General features: G+C 45.5%; 1 pseudogene; it reads right to left on the bottom strand.

Annotated features, from left to right (window-relative positions):
• Nucleotides 1-13,802: 13,802 nt before the first annotated feature.
• LOC116906348 lies at nt 13,803-13,918 on the bottom strand (annotated as a pseudogene).
• Nucleotides 13,919-17,574: the final 3,656 nt, after the last annotated feature.

Here is a 17,574-nt window from a genome sequence, read left to right as displayed (position 1 = left end):
AGGGCTTGATTTCAATCCCTTGGGTGAAAGGGTAATTTCCCTTGGAACTTGCCGGGTACCAGACGTGAATCGCATGGTGTTGTGTCTGTTTCTCCTTCAGGACATGAACAAGCAAAAGGTGTGTTTTCCTGAGCCCAGGGATCTTAACAGTTTTATTCATACAAGCAGAAGAAAGCAATAATAAATGGTGAGGGTCAATGGCCAATACCAAAGAAAGTGCCCAAGTGGGAGGTGCTAGAGATAATCCAACAGGAAGCAGTCTCCACAGCAGAGGACAGCTTGGAAGTCAGAGTTCTGAGAGATGGCAGCATTTTCAGGCAGCAACTACAGTAAAGATGATATTACAAGGAGCAGCGATGTGGTTGGAGGACAGTGGTAAGCATAAAAATACCAGTAAACCCATTACAAAGCAACACGAAGTAATGGTCAACTGGGCCCAGTGGTACAGGCCTGTAATCCTAGTTACTCAGAAACTGAGGGAAGAAGATTCCAGTCCAGAGCCAGCCTGGGCTACAGTGTCGATCACTGAGATTATCTCAGAGTACAAAGCAAAAGCAGTACCGAGTCTGTAGCTCAGCGGTGAGGGGCTGACCTAACTTGCATCGAGGCCTTGGCTGCAAGAACAGCTATGAGATGTCTTCAAATTCAGTGACAGTCGGGGTCTTCACGGTTCAGCCATCTTTGGCTCTTCCCCTAACTCATCCTAAGAGGTCCCTATGTATGGCCGTGGGTGGGACACCTGCCTCGAGTGTGCAAGGCCCTGAATTTGAACCCTAGCACTGCAAAAGCAACAAAAATAAAAACCAGACCCACAAGATACTAAGTATCCCCAAGGGTTTTGTTGAGTACCCAGAGTAGAGTTTCCTGGCTCTGCTCTGCCCAGGAGTGTGAGACTTCAGAGGGAATGTTTTCCTGGGAAGACCTTTGTCTTCATCCTTGACACACCAAAGACCCCCTTTCCCCCTCCCCCGTCCCCCTTTCCCCTCATCTTCCCCTCCCCCTCTCTCTCCCCTCCCCTTCTTCACAGCAGGACCAACCGGCAGTGGTGCTGGTTCAAACCAGGGTGCAAACCATGCCTGACATGATGGGTGGTCACAACCATCAGAGTAAATTCTCCTTAATTGTACTCCTTGATTTTATTTTTATTTTGAATTAGTTGGGAGGGTGAACTTCCCTTAGCTGGCTAATATTAGAATCAGCAGCTGTAAAAGCAAGGACTGTTTAAAAACTTGTGGGTGGGTCAGAAAAAAAACATTTTTTCATTTGTTAAGAAGAAACAAAATTAAAAAGAACATTGAGATGGGGAAGGGAGCAGTTCTGGATAATCAAATGAACACATTTTTCTCACATTAAAAAGAAATCAGGGTTATGAAATTTTATATGAAGGAGCACGAAGCATAACTAGTCTTCCGACTTAATTTACATTACTTCAATTTTACTACCATTCCTTCGAGTAAAACCACATTGTAGTACATTAGGTACATGGAGGGTGTGTTCTGGTTTGTCATTTGTTTATTTTACATAAGCCTGTCCAAGTATTGGCACTGGCTAGCATATTCGTCTTTTCTTAATTTTGTTTTTTATGCGTATGAGTGTTTTGCCTGCACATGTGTCTGTGCACCACTTGTGTGCCTTGTGGCTTGAGAGGCCAACAGATTCCCTGGAACTGGAAAGTTATGGTGGTGTGAGCCCCCACTGGGCTCTGGGAATTGAACCCAAGTCCTCTAGAAGAGCAGGCAGTGCTCTTAATCAGTGAGCCATTTCTGCAGTCCCCAGGGCTGTCATCTAACACCCCCACAATAGCCTCTCGTGGTGACATAATTCCTGGAGTTGAAGTTCCAGGGCTGTGCTGGTCACGAGGCCTTTCTGTGACTACAGATAGATGTGGTACGGGTAGAAATACAGCCAAGTGATGCCAAGAGTGGGGAAACCAGGGAACCCTCTAAAGAAGGTTTTACCATGCTTGCTGTAACTTCTGCTGGTGTTAGTTTGCCACACGAGCAAGTAACAAATCACTGAAGAGTGCTGGACCAGCAGGGTGGGCGACTATGCCGGGTCACAGAATCACTCTTTTCAGTGTTACACTGCTACATTCTGCTTTGCCAATGATCCCCCCACTTGGCTCTGTCATCAGGGGCACCAGGAGAAGTCTGTAAGCCTTTTTTTGTTTTATTACTCATTTCCTGTGACTTCCTATCTACTTCCTATGTGACTTCCTGTGAGCTGTTTCCAGCAACACCTATTCACCCTGGCGGCCACAGTTCCTAAGCCAGTGTGCAACTTTGTGGCTTTTGCAGAAGCAACTCTTCTCATCACCAGCCCAGCAGGCTGGGGCTTCCCCTTACCATCTTTCCCCTTGTTTTATTTGTTGTTTTCTGTTTGTTTGTTTGGTTGGTTGGTTGGTTCTTGCATATTCTTCATTGAAACCGTTGTCAGGATGTTTTAATCTTTTCCTACTAGTATTGATGCTATAAATTGCATTTCTGTTCTTTTGACAATTGTGCTTTATTGTTGTTGTTTGTTCGTTTGTTTGTTTTTTAAGACAGGGTGGCTCTGGCTGTCCTAGAACTCATTCTATAGATCAGGCAGGCCTCAAACTCATGAATGAGCCTTCTGCCTCCCAATTGCTGACTTTCTGAATATGTCTACCGTGTCTGGCTCTAAGCATCTTGAACTAACTACTTAGTGAAGGGACTCTGGGCAGCTCAAGCAGGGCAAGCTTGGCTCTGGCAGGCCTTTCCCCTCTTCCTAGTCCTTCTGCCTTGCTAAAAACCATAAGATTACAGTCCTCCCCCACCCTTCTCCCATCTTCCCTCCTCCGGCTTCTATGAAGATGCTCCCACTCCCACCCACCCACTCCCACCTCAACACCCCAGCATTCCCCTACTGAGGAATTAAGCCTTCACAAAACCAAGGGCCTCTCCTCCAACTGATGCCAAACCATGCTATCCTCTACTATATATGTGGCTGGAGCCATGGGTCACTCCATGTGTAGTCTTTGGTTGGTGGTTTAGTCCCCGGGAGCTCTGGGTAGGTGGGTGGGGTCTGGTTGGTTGATATTGTTGTTCTTCCTATGGGTTGCAAACCCCTTCAGTTCCTTCAGTCCTTTCTCTAACTCCTCCATTAGGGTCCCCATGTTCAGTCCAATGGTTAGCTGCAAGCATCCTCATCTGTATCAGTAAGGCTCTGGCAGAGCCTCTCAGGAGACATCCATATCAGGCTCTTGTCAGCAAATACTTCTTAGTATCAGCAATAGTGACTGAGTTTGGTGACTGCATATGGGATGAATCCCCAGGTGGGGCAATCTCTGGATGGTCTTTCCTTCAGTCTCTGTTCCACACTCTGTCTCCATATTTCCTCCTATGAATATTGTGTTCCCTCTTCTAAGAAGAGCTGAAGCATCTACACTTTGGTCATCCTTCTTCTTGAGCTTCGTGTGGTCTGTGAATTGTATCATGGATATTCCAAGCTTTGGGGTTAATATTCATTTATCAGTGAATGCATACCATGTATGTTCTTTTGTGATTGGGTTACCTCACTCAGGATGATATTTTCTAGTTCCATCCATTTGCCTATGAACTTCATGAAGTCTTTGTTTTTAATAGCTGAGTAGTACTCCATTGTGTAAATGTACCACGTTTTCTGTATTCGTTCCTCTATTGAAGGACTTCTAGGTTCTTTCCAGCTTCAGGCTATTTATTATAAATAAGGCTGCTATGAACATAGTGGAGCACGTGTCTTTGTTGTGTGTTGTAGCATCTTTTGGGTGTTTGCCCAGGAGTGGTATAGCTGGGTCCTCAGGTAGTTCAATGTCCAATTTTCTAAGGAACCTCCAGACTGATTTCCAGAGTGGTTGTACCAACTCACAAAGATCAAGTGACCATAGGTGTATGGGTTAGATCACATTCTTAAACCTGGCCACCAAGGCCTGTTCCCTTATTTAGCCACCTCTTCTGCCTGAGACTGATTACCAAGGTCCAGCTATCTAAGTATTGAAGTCCAGCAATCAAAAGCCCCCTATAGCTCACCTAATTAACATGCCCAATCAAAATTAAACACACCTCATCCTAACACAGATTCCCATCGTACCTTTCTAAACCACCATTTTTCTATGTGCTGTCTATCCAGATATAGTACTTTACTCCTCTCTGGGACAAATAACCCTCCTGCCTCCCCTTTGTTTCCTTCCCCTCCTCCCTCACCCTCTTCTCGCCTGTCTCTGAACCTTCTCCCTGCCCTCTGTCCCTCTAAAGCAAATAAATCTCCTTTGTGTTGAGAACTTGGTCTTGGGGGTCCTAAGCCGATACTTTTCCTTTTACTTCATCTTTCGGTTTTGTTCACTACATGACAAGTTTGCTGTTGGCAATGTCTCTCTTCTGTCAGAAATCTAATTGGCCTTAGAAGTGGGTCCAACTTACATCCAATTAACACGAAAGGGATTTAGGATAGACTTTTTTTTTAAAGATTTATTTATTTTTTTACTTATATGAGTACACTGTAACTGTCTTCAGACACACCAGAAGAGAGCATCACATCCCGTTACAGATGGTTGTGAGCCACCATGTGGTCGCTGGGAATTGAACTCAGGACCTCTGGAAGAGCAGTCAGTGCTCTTAACCACTGAGCCATTTCTCCAGTCCCTAGACTTTTAAGCTAAAACTGTTTCTTCAGTTAAAATGTTCAGCCACAGCGCTTGCCTAGCGAGCGCAAGGCCCTGGGTTCGGTCCCCAGCTCCGAAAAAAAAAAAAAATGTTCAGCCACTCTTGGTTCACTTCTTTCTCCGTATTGGTTCTTTGATGGTCTTTAGGAACTCATAAGAAACATATTTGTGGCTTATTCTCCCCAGTGCTTGAGACTGAACATTCATACTTGTCTGTCTTTGCCTCCCCGTGTCTTATTCCCAGTGAACTCCTCAGAAATAACCCACTGCATCGCTTCCAGTGTCCCTCTAGAGCTCATTCTCTGATCTTAAATTCTTGTTTCTAGGTTTTCTAATTTGCATTTTAGCATATGAAATCCGACTGCCATTCACACTCGCTTTTCTTCAATAACTTCTTTAAAATTAATGGGTTTTCCTTCACTTATCTCCTTGAGGAAGGTGAAAACTTTATAAGACTTCGGGCTGTTTTACAAAATTAGCTTGAACAGCAATGGAATTATGAGAGGTAATCTTTCTAACTATTTTGCTGGCTAACTTCTTGTTCTTTAAATTTTTAATTTAAAGGCTCAACTTGAATAGGGGTTTCTTGTCTCTCCTGCAATGGTAGTTACTATACTGTTGTAGCTAAATATCTCTCTCTCTCTCTCTCTCTCTCTCTCTCTCTCTCTCTCTCTCTCTCTCTCTCTCCCATGTTCTCTATATTGCTAGAAATTGAGTTTTACATCGCACTGTCTAATTGTGTATTGACCATACAAAAATACTGTATTCTATTATAGACCTCCAATGTCCTGAAGCTTTTACGTATTTCTTTTTTAAAACCTTTATACTATGTATTTTCCAGTTGATACATTTTGTTATTTTTATTAGTATATAGTATTGCACAAAATAATAGCTTTCACTATAGTTCACATGTGTATTCAATGCCCTGTGGTCACATTGCCCTGACTGTCACCCTCAGAAATCCCCCTTCTCCTCCCAGTGTGTCTTGTACTCCCCTCTCTCTTTTGCAAAGTGGACTCCTCATGTGAGAGGCAATATGTGTCATCTGTCTTTCCCATTCTGCCTTACTTCATGTGACGTGATGGTCCCAAGTTCTGCCCACTCACTTGCTCTTTTGGATCAATTTCTGGTAGGTTTTCTTTAATCATACTTAAAACATACAACTTGCTGCTTTCCTACATGTTTTCTCCTTTATACCTGTGTTTACCATTTCTAGTACTCTCTGGGATAGGTTCTAGTCAGGAAAACAGAAACCATGGAAAGAGTTTAGCATAAATTTTTGTCTACATTGGTTAAGATTTCACTGAAGGATAAAAGGGGGGGGGACATGAGGGAACCATAGGAGTTGGAACTGCGTAGAGAATTTGCTGAGGAATAAAGACCTCGTGATAAATGAAGCCTACAGACTGGGATGGGAAAACTATACAATGATGAGCCGTCCACCATAGGAGAAGAAAGCCAGGATAGTGCAGCTAACACCAAGGGATCTTCAACAGCACCAACACTGAGCCTTCTCTTGGGCCAGGTCCCAGTCAGCAGTGAGTGCCAACTTGACAACGCATAGACTCACTTGGCAAAAAAGAGAGTTTCAGTTGAGTAGTCTTTACCAAGCTGGTCTGCGGTCTTGTCTATAAGGACTTGTCTTTATTGTTAATTTATGTGAGAGAGCCCAGCCCACTGTGGGTGGCACCATTCCTCAGGACAAGTGGTGCTGGCTGTACTAAAAAGCTAGCTAAGCATGAGTCTGTGAGAGAGCCAGAGAGCAAGACAGGAAGCAGCATTCCTCCATGGTTCCTGCCTCCAGGTTCCTGCCTGGGGTCCATGCCCCGACTTCTCTCCATGATGTCCACAACGTGTAAACTGAAATACTCTCATCCTCCCCGGAAATGCTTTTGGTTAGAGTGCTTTGTCACAGCAACATTAAAAACAACAAACTAACAAACAAAAATCTAGAACAGTCTAGAACATTCCCACAGTATCATTTTACTGAGACTCTCTTCCCTATAAAATGTTGGTCACAGGGAGCTTTACTCAGGTTCTATCCCTAAGAGAGGCATTTATGAAGAAGTAGCCTGCAGTTCACTCCCACTCTCCCTTCCTCCCTTCCTCCCCTCCTTCCTCCCCTCCTCTCCCTCCCTTCCTCCCTTCCTCACTTCCTTCCTCTCCTTGTGCAATCGCCCGTGTGCACACACACACACACACACACACACACGCACACACAGTGCACCTATGTGATAGTCTTAGAACATCTCTTCTCTTTTTGTCTTCCTCCTTTGTGGGAAGTTGGAGGAATGACTAAGGGCACTGATACCCTTTGTTAAGTACATGGGTTGTTTGTTTGTTTTTTGTTTTGTTTTGTTTTTTTGTCAGCACAAGAATGGGATCATACTTCTGGAGAACCAGAGTCGCATGTCCATCAGTTTCACTTGGGTAGATCCCTGCTGGATGCTACATCAATGATTTCATTATGCGGATTTAAAGTCCTTCATGGACCCTCGAGTAGTGATTCTCAACCTGGTCAAGACCCTTTTCCGGGGGTGGAGGTGGGTCACATATCAGATACTATGTATATCAAACATATACACTACAATTCGTAACAGTAGTAAAATCACAGTTATGAAGTAGCAATGAAATAACATTATGGCTGAGGGTCACCACAACCTGAGGTATTAAAGGGTCACAGCATGAGGAGGGTTGAGAACCATTGCTCTAAAGCATGACGGTTCTGGTGTACCGTCTGATTCTGGGTTGAGCTTGGTTTTGGAATCTTGGCTATTTCTACTTACATGATCATGTACATGTTTTAGCTCTCTGATAATAGTTTCTACATCTTTTGCCTATAGAGTCACTTGTAAATTCCACACAAGACTTAGGCATGGCACGGACAAACAAACAAAGCCTCCAAAATAAAATAACAAACCCTTGGATAAATACGCAGACATCACCTTTGATGTGAGTTATTTCTGGATTCTAAGAAGCAGGAGCCACAGGCTTCGTTGTCTCCCGTTCTTCCACCACAATCTGGTCGAAACTTGATTGGCAGCTCTGACCTCCTGACGGTGCTAGCCTGAGAGGCGGAGAAGAGCAGGCGATGCTGGCCGAGGACTCTGCTTTATTCATACACACACGCTGCATGTGAATTCCATCTACAAATGTCTTGGAGGGATGAGGGGGTCAGGAATCCATGCCTCACACAGTCATACAAGCAGCTGTGTTCATTTACCTGGTTATCTACCCGTCGTCAGGGCACTGACTTTAGACACAGGAAATCCCATGGTATAGTATTGAGAGGAACAACTTTAATTTCTCCACTTGGTGCTTCATCCCACCTGCCTTCCTGTGTATTCTAGAAAAGCACCTCTCTATATCAATACATCGACACCTTTAACAATTTTCGCAGGTCTCTCTCTCTTTTTTTAATTCCTCTGTGCCAGTGCTGTGACTCAGTTAAATGTGACTTGGTTTCTCTGAGGCAGCACATTACACTGGGATCCTGATTTGCCAGTAGAATTTTGCAGTAATTCAAGCTTTCTCTGAGGCTGTTTCAACAGGCCCCTGCTGGTCATCTGCAACAGCTCTGTTCTTTGCATCTTCCTGATGTCTAAAGATTCCTGAAGACATCTACCGTACACCGAAGTTGTTTGGACCCCAGGGAGCATACCTGGCTAACGGTTTTTCTTTACTCCTTTTCTCTTTGTAGAAGGAGTTGCCTCAGCTCACTCAGGGATCTTTTAAGAGATTCTGAGGTATCTGCCTCTGTAGCTGTCTTGTCAAAGTTATTTTTCATTGTCTGGGGTATTTTTGTTCAGTTTTTCTTCAAACGTGTTCAGCTTGGCATGGAATGACTTTTCTATCTATCTCTCATAAAAAGAAATGTATTTCTATTTGTAAAACATGTCTGTCGGGGGCTCTAACACATAGCTTTGTGTATGGTAGGTAAATCCTTGACCACTGAGTCATAGCGCTAGCCCCTGATAGCGTTAGTAAACCAAACATAGGTTTGCTTAGCCAGGCATCAAAACACCAATTTTATTACAGATTAGTTTTGTCTAATTTAATCTTTAAGGCTTCCTAAGTATTTTGCTCCCTCAATTTTCTAGTGACATTTTTAAAAATTAAGTAAGATTATTATAACACTAACGGCATTCGAGGAAGACAAAAAGCCTTGCCATGCTGTGGGATTCCTTTGTACCCATCACCTCCCGTACTCTAGCCTGAACTCCAGCCACGGTCTCGGTTTTCAGCTTTGTTCTGGTTTTGACCAGTTTCACACAGGTACAACCTGACAGTTCTGCCTGAGGCTGACACACCTCGCCCTCAACTTCCTGCCTGCCAGTTGCTAGTCAGGGAGAGCCGTGAGACAAAGTCCACTCTGGCAGGCACAGCCAGGCGTGTAGAGCCTTCACACCCCGCTGGCCCTGAGACAGGAGTGCAAAACAGAAAGGGTAATGGAAAAAGAAGCAATGATGGGTCCAGAGACCTCACCATCAGTACAAAACCAGAACTGCCTGTGGAGACGTGTATTCCCGAAGCCACCTCAGGCAAGGATGTCAAAGACAAGTGATGTGCTTACGTGCAGAACATTTATAACCTCAACTCTCACCATATTAGCCCTCCTTTCTCGCCCCTAAATCCAAACACCACCTCAGAAACCCACCTTACAGCTTCACTGGTAAAAGAAAATTTAAGAGAAGTAAGCCAGCACATGCCATTTTTAAACTGTTCTTAAATTTTAGGTCTTGATTCATCTTCAAGCTTTCTCTAATGTGTTATTTTCTTAAGCATAGAGTATTTTTTTTCCCTCTTCCAGAAAGATTTTCATACACTAATCAAAAGGGGAAAAAAAATCAGAATCGTCCCTCTAAAATAAAATCCACTTAAAATTTCTGGCTCTTATTGGTCTAAAAATAAAATTGATTATAGTAGGAAGCAGCTGGGCATAGTGGTTCATGCTGTTAATCCTAGCCCTGGAGAGGCAGGGGCAAGTGGCTCTCTGGGAATTGAAGGCCACCCTGGTCTACATAGTGAGTTCCAGGACAGCCAGAACTATATATATATAGAGAGAGAGACAGACAGACAGAGAGACAGACACAGACAGAAAAAGAGACAAAGAAAGAGACAGAGGGACAGAATTTTCAATAATAATCATCATCATCATCATCATCATCATCATCATCACAAAAAAGTAGGAAGCATATGGATGATTCTTCACTGGCATATAGGATGGATCTGAATTTCTCCCAGACACAGAATTCAACTTCAGCTCTCACTTGTTAGATTAAGAATTGGGAGAAAATGAACTTACTGCAATGAAATGACACTAAGTGGTTAGAGCCTCCTTTCTCCTGCAAGTGCCAAACCAGGAGTGAAGCCACAGGATGGGGAGATGGCTCTGTGCTGAGGTCCCTCCATGACAGTGGCTTCCCTCTGTCTTTCACCTCCCAGGCCAGGGTGCCTGGCTGCTTTGCGTTGTTCCCAGCTGATGAGCCTCCTTCGTTTCTCTGTTCTGACCACAGCAACTGAGGACAGAGGAGCGTCTAGTGTTGTTACTTTATCCCTGGGGGACACCTCCGAAGCCACAAGCCTCTGTTCATGTCTTATGACTCAAGCTTGTCCCAACACTCTACCAACTGGAGAGGGAGGGGCCATGGGCTCTCGCCGGGTGGCTGTGTGTTCTGTGGACACACTGAGAGGTTCTGTCCCCGAGATAAGGTTGTTAGCAGAGCTGTAACAAACTCAGCAATTCATCTTTAAAAGGTTTGTTGAGAGATGAGTAATCAAGAAACGCAGGAAATGGGGATTTATTCAAGGTGACCACATTGGGAAGAGAAACAAGGGGAATCCAATGACCTCTTGAAGTCTGTGTTCAGGGTCCTGAAATGAGGCTTTGCTTCAGCCAAAGATATGTAACCCTGGCTATGGTATGGTTCCACTCCTTACTGTCTTAGCCCCAGTCTCTGAGAGATTCTAACAAGTCGTCAGAACATCATGAAAGCTTCTCCTGGGAGTCAGGTTCCTTCTCTGGCTGGTACCAGGCTTCAGCATGAGACACCTGGAGAAATCCCTCTTTCTTAGGTGCCATTTTCTAAGAGTCAGATAACCACCTGGGCATGAGGGCACACACCTTTAATTCTAGCACTTGGAAGGCAGAGGCAGAGGGATCTGAGTTCAAGGCCAGTCTGGTCTCAGAGTTAGTTCCCAGGCAACCAGGGTTCCACAGAGAACCCCTGTCTCAGAAAACAAAACAAAACAAAACAAAACAAAAAAGCCAGATAGTCAAGGGACACAAATATCTCTCTTTGGAGTATCTTTGCTCCTGCCAGTGTGTTTACAAAAATGAGGAAAATGGGGCCAGAAAGCAAACCCAAAGGTGTCAGAGCACCCCAGGCCAATCCCCAGAGCAGACCCCTGTGGGGAGACTCGACAGATGGGCAAGTGTCCCCTGTCTCCAGCCCTGTTTCTCACCAGCCCCTTCCACTCAGGGGATACACTCCCCTCACACACAGACAAAGCACAGCCTCTTGATTCTCCAAACGCATGTCTTGACTTTCTTGGAAAATGTAGCTCATCCCTTCAGGGTATACATCTTCCAGAAAGTCTGGGCTAGTTCATTTCCAGAAAGTTCTACTTCGTTCTGGGATATTCCTATGGCTTTCCTGAGAGAAGACAGAGACGGAAGTGATGGCTCAGTGTTTAAGAGCACTGGCTGCTTTTCAGAAGACCTGAGTTCAAACCCCAGCACCCACAATTTGGTTCACAGTTATCTATAACTTCAGTGGCAGAGAATCTGATCCCTTCTTCAGGCCTCTGACAGCACCAGGCACACACACACACACACACACACACACACACACACACACACACACACACACACACACACACACACACACACATACACACACACACATACACACACACACACACACACACACACACACATACATATGCACACACATACACATACACAATAGTAATAATAATAATAAATAATAAATAACAATAATTTTTTAAAGAGAGAATACAAATAAGAAAAAGAAGAAATAAATGTCAGGCTTCCTGAAGCTGAGGGGGAGGGTATTAAACATTAGTTTTCTTCAAATGATTCTACAGTGGGGGTGGGGAACATAGGCAAATATCAGTAAATCTGTCCCGTGTTAAATTATAAATGAATTTCTATGCCTCACATATGTTCAACATCATGTATGTTCCCTCACCACCAACAAAAATTCAATGTGCACAAGAGTCCAAACCAGGAACACATCAGAATGTGCCTTATTGGAAGACGGAGTCTCAACAGAGGCAGTTTTGCTAAATTGGGTCATTAGGATGGGCGTCCTCATAAAAAGATGTTAGGTTCAGAGGGAAGTGTGAAGACACGGGAGAAGGAGGCTCTCTGCAAACCAGGAGGAAGGCCCAGAAACCCTGAGCCCAGGGCCGTGAGCAGGCTTGTGTGCTTCTATGGTTTAAGAGCCCTGTTCTCTGGAAATTTGTTACCACGCCCCTCCCAAACCAGCAAGATGCAACAGTGCAGACATTGAAGCAGGAAGTTTGCTAATATTTGCTGACTTCTTTTTACAGGGATGAGCTTTGTAAATATTAATCTGGCTGGATTTGTTTAACATTTTATTGCTTCTTTATGAATCCCAATCCCAATCCCACTCATCACCCCATCCCTGAATATCTACCCTCAGTCCTTGCAACCTTACCCCCCAGAAAAGAAAACCGAACCAAACAAAAAATTTCTCTTTGGAAGCTGCCGTGTGCCATGGTGTATACGCAGTATACTGTTTGTCCAAGAGCGTTACTTACAAATGTTCATTGCAATGAGTCAGTCATTGGTCTGGTTCGAAGCCTCTGGCTTCTGCTGCTGCAATCTCAACACTGGACCCTCACCAGGACTCCTCTTGGCTCTCCTGTTGTTGCCCTGTGTCATGGAGATCCACCGGCCTTTCTAGGACTCCCTGGGAGCTCAGATTCAACTCCTAATGATGAAAGGGGTTGATTGGATCCTCTTTGATCCAGATCCACCGGCCTTTCTAGGACTCCCTGGGAGCTCAGATTCAACTCCTAATGATGAAAGGGGTTGATTGGATCCTCTTTGATCCCTGCGTTCTCAGCAGGTGATTAGTAAAACTGCTGAACGCGTTCACTGAGGAACCGTGGGAGTTTTTGAGGGTGCTTTATGCAACTTTGCTTTTCAGACAGCCAGGACCTCAGGAAAGAGGTCAGGGTTGGGGGATGCCGAGTCTGTTTCCATCACTGAAAAGACCTCAGGCCCATTAGCCTTCTAAATGATTTAGTAAGTCTTACAGGAAAACAAACTGTAGGTTTTGCCAGACATTGACAAAGCTCAGGAAACCCAGAGCCTCTATGCTCGCACATTCTAAGAAGCTAATATTCCATATATCTTTCATAGATGGTGCCTGTCTGAGCTGCTGCTGTGTTCCACTTGCTTTAATCCATTTTCTGTTACTAATAACATAATACCCCAATCCAGCGTTACTGCTCGTGGAAAATTATAAGACAAAGCGGTTTGCTTAAACTACTGTTATGGTTGAAAGGCAGGAGTCACAGCTGGCAAATGGCCCCAAGGCAGCTTGGGGCATCACCATATGGCTAGAGACAGAAAAGAGCATGTGCCTGCCTGCCTCGTTTTTTGGTTTTTTTTTTTTTCTTTTAATTTGGGTATATTTTTATTTTAGGAGTAAGAGGTTTTATCTTTCTGACTGGATGTGAGATTTATTACACAGAAGAACACTGTAGAAGCCCTCAGGAATTCAGGGCCCACCACTAGTCCAGGAGAATTGGAGATATATCTGTGGTGAGATCTACTTGACCCCACAGCTGTCAGGAGCGAACCACGTCTCAGCAGCCATGTCTTCAAATCCACCTGCGTTAACTTGGCGAAGCTCCTCTTCTTTGAGATGGGGATCTTCTGGCAGGAGGGAACTCGAGCTCGGCTCTCTGCAGAGACTCAGTCACATGTTTCTTACTCTGCAGTTTGGTGCGGGTGGACATGATGATCTGGCCAATGTGAACCCTGGCCACTGTGCCCCGGGGCTTCCCAAAGGCACCATGCATACCTGTCTGGAACCTGGACCAGGGACGACATTGAGGTCAGGGATTTGGAGAACTGCCAGAAAATTGTCTCCAAGGTCTCTTAGGGCAACCCATGTAGGCAACAAGCTCCCTATCCAGGAGGCTCACACACCAGGCCCCCATGGAGGAAAGGGCCTTGGCTGGCTTAATTGGTTGCAAGTGTATGTGTGTTTTATCTGCACGTATGTGCAACACATGTATGCCTGATGCCCATGAAGGTCAGAAGGGGAAGGGTCTGGTCCCCTAGAACTGGAATTATAGATGGTTGGAAGCTGTGCCGTGGGTGCTGGGAATCGAACCCTGGTCCTCTGTAAGAGCAGCCAGCGCCCTTAACCAGTGAGCCGTCTCACCAGCCCCTCTCTTCTCTTCTTTAAAACCCTCCAGTATCCACCATGCAGACTGTGCCCTGAAGATGGAGATTAAACTCCAACATGAGATTCAGGAGGACAACCACATTCAAACCACAGAAGATGTTTAAAGGAAAAAAAAATCTGATAAATAGCAAATAAGACTATTCAGACTATCGATATGGGGTTGGTTATAACAGTGAGTAAATACAGGGCTTAATTTTGACCCAGGCTAGGACCAGGATGGCTAAGAGCGGAGGAGAATCAGGAGTGAGTGGGTAGACAGGAGGAAACACTGGATACAGTCCATGACAGTCAGACAGTGACGATGTGCCAAGTCTCCATAAACAGACTTAGAAGGATCCTAGCTAAAGCTGGGCCAGGCATGTTGAAAACCACCCTGAGGATGAAGCCTAGTTGAGAGAGAGAGAGAGAGAGAGAGAGAGAGAGAGAGAGAGAGAGAGAGAGAGAGAAGAGGGGACAGGGGAGAGGGGAGGGGAGGGGAGAGGGGACAGGGGGAGAGGGAGAGGGGACAGGGGACAGGGGAGAGGGGAGAGGGGAGAGGGGAGAGAGACTAACAGAGGGGTCAAGGACACCACAAGAAAATCTACAGAATCATCTAACCTGGGCCCACAAAGGCTCACAGAGACTGAACCACCAAACAGAGCACGCGTGGGATGGACCTAGGTCCTCTGTATGTAACAGATGTGCACCTTGGTCTTCATGTGGGACTTCAAACAGCAGGAGCAGAGGCTGTCTCTGACTCGGCTGTCTGCCTTTGGTCCCTGTCCTCTAACTGAGCTGTCCTGTCTAGCCTACGTGAGAAGATGCACCCAGTCCTACAGCAACTTTGATATCCACAGGAGGCCTCCCCTTTGTTGAGGAGTAGGGGAGGACTGGAGGATAAGGGGAGAGGGAGGGGCTGGGAGGAGGGGAGGAAGGGGAAGCTGCCATTGGAATGTAAAGTAAGTCAATTACTTAATTAATTTTAAAAAGAGGGGCTGAGAGGGACCTGCCTAGAGTTTGTCACCTGTCCACCGGCTGGTATGTGATGTAACAGGCAGTAACCGGCAAGGTTTTTACCACTGGACTTCCTTCAGTTCTTCTGTCACCAATCCTAGAACAGTTGATGTTGCCAGAGGCTGAAAAGACGGGGAACCAGTAAGATTGCAGCTGGGTTCAAATCGGGCTAATTGCTCATACACTGGGGAGCAAGATGAAAATGTGTCTCCAGCTGACCAACTTACACTGCCCTAGAAGCCTAGCCGTGTACCTGTGCAGGCCAGGCCACCCTACCTGCTCCAAGCATCCTTGAGCAGTTCTGGACGACCCAGAGGAGTTAGACCGCAGGGGAGGCCCTGGGCCCACAGTGGCTAAGAAAAGCACAGACTATTTAGATCCAAAGTGTCACTGGATTCTGTGTCTGTCACCTCCTGTGTTTCACAGCCACCGTGGGGCATTTCTATGGGAAGGTAGCAGCATCCAGTTTCTCCGGAACATGGCTTATGTGAGGTGAGAATGCTGTGTTCACAGGAAATGTGGCAAAAACAGGGTAGTGTGTTTCCCCACTAAACTTCACTGTTTCTCAGAAAGCTATTTGTGACAAGGGGCTTAAGCCCAGCTGGAATGGGATGGGGTTACAGAGACACTCCTTGTAACTCTTGGTATGCCTAGGACTGAAACTAATCTGGTATGAGAAAATGAATTGAAGGCCCAAGTGGGTGACCTTAAAAACCACCTGGTTCCAGTCACCCCACAGTTTGATTAGAATCTCTAGGGATTTACAAACCTTACCTGTCAGGGTCGCAAGTGGGATTCTGACTTATTAACATTGGGGCAAGAGGCTCTGCGAATTTAAAAGTACATGTCTTAAGATTCTTACTGGGCCTACAAGATGGCTCAGCAGGTAAAGGGGTCTGCCACTAAGCCCAAGGACCAGAGTTCAAACCCCAGGACTCACATAGCAGGAGGCAAAAACAGACTCTCTTTCAAGTCATCCTCTGATGTCAAGACAAAAGCCCACTCTTTCTCCCACAAACACAGACGTGCAAAATAAGTAAACAACACCACCACCAACAACAACAACAAAAATGTAAGGAGTCCCATCTCCCCAAAGACTTTAAACTTCAAATAGGATTCAGATCTGTTTTACTTCTACATTTCCTGGGTGAGGAAACTGAGGCCCAGAGAAAGGGGATGTCCTTGAAAGGTCGAGCAGGCAATTAGTGTTGAGGTAAAACCCGAAATGGATCGTGCAGCAGCCTGTTTTTCAAGGGCTTTGATTCACTGATTTGGCGTCCTCAGATCTGGCGTCGTCAGACGCCACACAAACGCCAAAGCCTTCAGCTGGTGTCCCTCTGAAGACAGGCTTGCAGACTGATAGAGAACAGTGGGAATGGGTAAGTCCACACAGTTCCAGCCCCTACGTTTCGACAAAGGCATTTAAATACAAAAAAGTAGAAGGGTGGAATTAGAGTCATGCGTCTATCACCACCAAACAAAAAGAAATTCAAAATGGATCAAAGACCTTAATCAGGCCTGAAACTCAGAAAACACTTCACTATATACACACAAGCAAGAACTTTCTGGGAAGGACTCCAGGAGCATAAGAATTAACCTGAAGGAGTAACAGATGAGATTACACGAAATTAAGAAACATATTCATATCTGGGCAGTGCTGGTGCACGCCTTTAATTTTAGCATTTGGGAGGCAGAGGCAGCTGGGTCTCTGAGTTTGAGGCCATCCTGGCCTACAGAGAAAGTTCCAGGACAGCCAAGACTACTCAGAGAAATCCTGTTTCGAAAGCCTTAAAAAAGAAAGGGAAGAAGAAGAGGAGAGGGAGAAAAAGGAGGAGGGAGGGAGGGAGGGAGGGAAGACGAGGAGGAAGAAGAGGTGGAGGAGGAGGAGGGGGAGGGGGAGGAGAGGGGGAGCAGACAGCAACATATCCACTGCAAAGGAAACAACTATCAGAATGAAGTAATGCCCTATTGTCAATTTATATCCAGGTTATGTAAAGAACTACAAAAGTTAAAACAAAAAGTCCAGGCAATAGATGTGTTAACGCATGGGCCGCACAGCTATCAAATGAAGAAATACGCACGGCCAGTAAGTACCAGAAAGGTGTTCATCACCCATGGCCAGCAGGGAAATGCGAGTTCCCTCTAACTGGAGACTGCACTTCACTCTCGTCAGAAAGGTTAGCAGTGAGAAACAAATGACAGCAAATACTGCAGGGGTTTGGGGAGGAAGCAGTGTTATTTACCACTGATGGGGCTGGAGGTGTGTGTAACCACTGTGGTAGTCGATATTAATGCTCCTCAAAAGACAGAAACCTGCAGACGGAGCTGCAGACAAACCATCTCCCTCTACTATCCGTCCCAAAGGACCCCAAGGCAATGCACTACAGAGGGGTGGGGTAGGGGGGTAGGTCAGCCACTAATGTGTTTACCTTGCAAACATGAGTACCT

The sequence above is a fragment of the Rattus rattus genome, chromosome 7, assembly GCF_011064425.1.
Source record: "Rattus rattus isolate New Zealand chromosome 7, Rrattus_CSIRO_v1, whole genome shotgun sequence".
Taxonomy (NCBI): domain Eukaryota; kingdom Metazoa; phylum Chordata; class Mammalia; order Rodentia; family Muridae; genus Rattus; species Rattus rattus.
Note: the sequence above shows the minus strand (reverse complement) of the source record. Positions and strands in the feature narration are given on the sequence as shown.